Here is a 5,000-nt window from a genome sequence, read left to right as displayed (position 1 = left end):
ACAGATTCTACAGTGTTTGCATTTGGTTTAAACCCTTTGTTAACTAATTAAGAGGGGTGGGTGGGTAGATGAAAGTATGTGTTAACATAATCTTGATCACAGAAAAGTGGTTAGCATCAGGAAGTCAATGACAAATTAAAGATTCCAGCTGTACAAAAGAAAAGAAAAAAAAAAATGAAATCTGCTCTCTGCTCATGCAAATATTTAAATTTGCTAAACAGTATAACCCATGCAAGCATGGAAAAAAAATATTTAAAAATAAAAAAAAAGACAGAAAATAGTTATACGATAAAAAAAAACTCAAAAAGAAACTAATCAAAATATAAAAAAAAGTACTTTGTGTTAGTGGATTGTGTTACTTTGTATGATACTTGATATTGAGAAAGAATTTAATTAACATTTTTGGACTTTGTAATATGGATTTCATAAATGATGAAAAAGTATTAAAAAAATATTGAAAAAAATTTATTCATGAAATAAAAATAATTATAATCCTGAAAAAAGTTTAGTTTTTGTTTTTAATTTTTTTTTTATATTGTGTTCATTATGTGTGTGTGTGTGTGTGTGTGTAATTTTGGAAACACTGGATCTTGGAGCAGCCTTTGACTTTTTCTGTCCAGAGAAATTTTAGACCAATATTTGTCCGTTATTACTTCTTACAGCATCTTCTGCTGTTTCAAAATCCACCGTTCCAAAAGAGAATTATTCCACATTCTCTCAAAATTTATAAATTCCTATGATGTCAACAACGTATATGTATGGTTATTGACACACACAAACATTTGTATGTTTGGGTGTGTATATTTATATATATATATTTATATCGACAATAATGCAAGGTTGCTTTTGCAAGAGCGAGTAGCCACTGCAGAGGAAACACGTGTAGGTCATTAGAATATGCTGCATATAACTATAAGATAAAATTTGTGGATGTACAAGTCTTCATACTCTTTGTTCTATTCAATATTATATATACATATAGGTATGCTTGTGCACATATGTGTGTGTGTGTGTATATATATGAGAGAATTAGGAGGGGGTTTAGAAGGGGGGAAACCTGTGGTAAGGGAGAGAGTGCTGCTTTTTATGTGTGGTTTGTGGGCAGAGTCGTGCAGGCCTGGTGAGCCATCAAAATTCTCATAGAAATCGATCCATGATAAACAATGATGTAGCTATTAAAATTCATAGCAGAACGTGTGTAAAATGTGAAAGGGCGTGCCTCTCAGTCGGAGGTCTAAAAAGACATGTTACGAGAGTGCATATGGTGGCACCTGTTCCTCCTGCCAGCCAGCACAGTTGTCCAGTATGTAATAAAATGTGTAAAACCTTGGCCGGTCTTAAAAGTCATATAAGGGCATCACATGGCAACAATAATGAATCATTTCAGTAAGTCTTCCTGGCAATGGCTTTTCTCGTGTAACGAGGACGCAGCTGTGATGTATGTATTTATATGTATGTATGTATGTATGTATGTATGTATGTATGTATGTATGTCTCTTCTGTATTTAATCATTTAAACTTTTCCTCTGAAAAAGGAGCTGGTTCATAACAAAGATACAAATTCCATCTTTGGAATGTAGATAACAAAAACAATGCCACATTTTAAACACGAGAAAAGTCTTGCATAGTTTTATTGTTCCACTTACAGATTGTATTTATAATGCACGAATCTGTTGGTTGATTTCTTTTTTTGAAAATCCAAGCTTATCCAGACTGACAGTTACGCATTTACGTACAAAACCAAACACTCAAATTATTATTGGTATAAACGTAAATCTGTAATCCGGATATAGAAGCTGGAGGTTCCCAAGCAGTTCTCCATAATTATCTTCTTTCTCTGACATCAACAGGACAGCTGACCTCTATGACGGGACATACCTTTTCTTGTCTGTCACAAACAACAATATCCGGCCGGTTATGCTTACACTTGACAGATGTTTTCATGGCAATGTTCCAGCAGTGTTCATTATGCTCGTATTTCCGTATGTATTCAACAACAGGGGGATTCTCTATGTTTATCCCAGGACAGCCATTTTTTTTTTGTTTTTGCGACAACGTCATGACGCAGAAGAGAGGCTGTACCTTGATGGTATCTGTACGTACGCATGCACGTACGTATTAACGTACGTACTTACGTACGTACGTATGTATGTATGTATGTATGTATGTATGTATGTATGTATGTATGTGTGTGTGTGTGTGTGCGTGCGTGCGTATGTATGTATGTATGTATGTATGTATGTATGTATGTATGTATGTATGTATGTATGAGCGAGAGAGCAGTGCATGCCATCAAAGTGACACTGGGATAAAATATACGAAGCCCAATATACCCATCATGACTACCCGTCTGATAAGGGTACACCAGGCACATGTATCACAACCATATGTGCGCGACATGGTGGTCTCATATCAAGATTAACAGCGCATGACGTCGCAGGTGGGGCTCAGTTAGAATTTTCTTCAGGTCGAATGGCCCACCTCGCTCAAAAGGTCCCTGAGTAAAATTTGTTTAAGGATGTTAAGCAAAACACCCATGTTTCCAAAGGTGAATTATTCAAACCTCAAAGAATTCCTCTCAACACGTAGCTATGATGCTCCGCTACTACTCCTGCTCGTGATCAGAGATGTACATATAGTCAGCCACTAAGGGACATGCTCGACTGGTCAATTTCAAGCAACTGACAAGCAACACTGTGGTACTGAGCAGAATATTTGTTGTAGCCCATCTTTTATACCAAGACAAAACAATGTACATGATAACACTTCCAATCAGTTAAGATGAGAAGCCATGAGAGCCACTGCCTGGTACTGCAATGTATGCATGCATATATGTATGTATATATGTATAGCCATCCATCTATCATACTTAAAATATATATGTTGCTAAAATGCTGTCTCAAAATAACAACGGTTACGAACCAATGAAATTAAAGCTGCGCAGGTTCAAATTCATATCTGTCCCTTGAGTTGAATGCCATGTCATTGGCTGGTCTTCGGCAAATGACTTCTTCAACTAAGTTTTGTTTGTATTGCTATGCAAATTTATTTTAATAATTTAATAATTTAACTCTGTGGTACCAGTTATAACCGTTTATAACTATCTCAAATTTTTGAGCTCTAAGAAATCAAAATAAAAGGAAAAAATTGCAATTAGAGTACTAAGTAGCCTCCCTTGGATTTGCAAGGGAGACTACTCAACAAGGGCGATAATAAATGAACTGTACTATGTTTTACTGAAGATTTTTATAACAAACATACTCGCCGTGCGTGCGCACACACGCACACACATATGCAAACGCTCGCGCGCACAGACACAGACACAGACACACACACACACACACACACATGCACACTCACCTACATGTATGTAGCAGTGTGTTTGTGTTTGTTCTCCACCATCGCTTGACAACTGGTGTTGGTTTGTTTACGTCATTGTACTCTAGCGTTTCAAGCAAGAGGGGTCGATAAAACAAGTACAAGTCTTTTCTTCTCTAGGCACAAGACCCGAAATTTCGTGGGAGGGTCTAGTCGATTAGATCGACTCCAGTACGCAACTGGTACTTAATTTATCGACCTCGAAACGATGAAAGGCAAAGTCGACCTCGGCAGAATTTGAACTCAGAACGTAAAGACAGACAAAACACTGCTAAGCATTTCGCCTGGCGTGCTAACGTTTCCAGCAGCTTGACGACTGGGAATGATATTCTTTTTTTTACTCTAATTACAAGTCTTAAGATTAAGCTCTTCAAAATACTGCCTCAGAATCGTCAGTTAAAAAAAAAAAAAGCAAGGGAAATAATTTTGGTTAAAATTTATTAGAGTTATTTTCCTTGACCATACACTTTTTTTTTTTTTTTCTTGAAGACAATTTCTAACGCCTTCACTTCTGAAAGTAGCTGATAAATCTTCAAATTACAAAATTACATATTAAGTTTTCAATGAAAAATGGAAAAGAAACAGGAGATAATGTAGCCCCAAATACTGAATATCCTGTATACCAGAATAGTCCAGAGATGCATTCGTTCGTAGATCTACACACACAACGCTGATCAACATGCTGCGAGCTTGTAAAAAAATTAAAGTAGACCCCCACCCCCACTCCTATTTGTGCTGATGGGTTGATTATCGATGTATTAACTATAGAATTCCCAAGAAATTCGTTAATATTACCAAATTCATTATTTCTGTTGTTGTTGTTGTTTGTTTTTTCTCGTGCCTGGATCATAAGGGTCGGTTTCCCGGTTTCATTGGCGTATAGGTTCCCCAGCTAGACGGAATGTCGGTCCATCGCAGGTGAGCTGCTAGATGCAGGAGGAAAGAGTGAGAGAAAGTTGTGGCGAAGGAGTCAGCCGAGGTTTGCTATTACCTTCCTGCCGGAGCCGCCGTGGAGCTTAGGTGTTTCGCTCATAAACACATACATCGCCCGGTCTGAGATTCGAACCCGCGATCCCACGACCGCGAGTCTGCTGCTCTAACCACTAGACCAGGTGCCTCCAGCGTTATTTCTTTTAGGAATCGTAAAGAGTTTCGAAATTCCAACTGGCCGTCTTAATATCACAAACAAGAAATATTAGCTAATACGTTCGCTTACAATAACTTCAAACAGGAATCGCCATCGTGAATATCACAAGATGTAATCCCAAATTCTGGTGTTTTGGTGAAAATTGCTTGAAGTTTGATGGAAAGAATTCAACAATATTTAGCGCTAGTATTGCTGAACCATTTAACTAATTGTAATGGAATAACTATTCCCTCAATTATTCCATTACAATCTAATGGCTTTTCTACTTTAATCGTTAAAACTCAATCATAAAAAGTTATATTTGCTAGCTCTTGCGGTTTGCGATAAAGCTCTAGCTGTGGTCTTTATGAGTTGTGTATGATTTGCGCGAGCTTAAACGCTACTTTGATATGTAATTTTAGTTATGTGGCTACGTGTCAAGATAATTATTACCTCCGTATGTGGCACATAGGGAGGTAGGACTGATTTTCTTCGG

Source organism: Octopus bimaculoides, chromosome 10 (assembly GCF_046866305.1).
Source record: "Octopus bimaculoides isolate indiv1 chromosome 10, ASM4686630v1, whole genome shotgun sequence".
Classification (NCBI taxonomy): domain Eukaryota; kingdom Metazoa; phylum Mollusca; class Cephalopoda; order Octopoda; family Octopodidae; genus Octopus; species Octopus bimaculoides.
The sequence above is the reverse complement of the archived record's forward strand: the minus strand, read 5'-3'. Positions refer to the sequence as shown.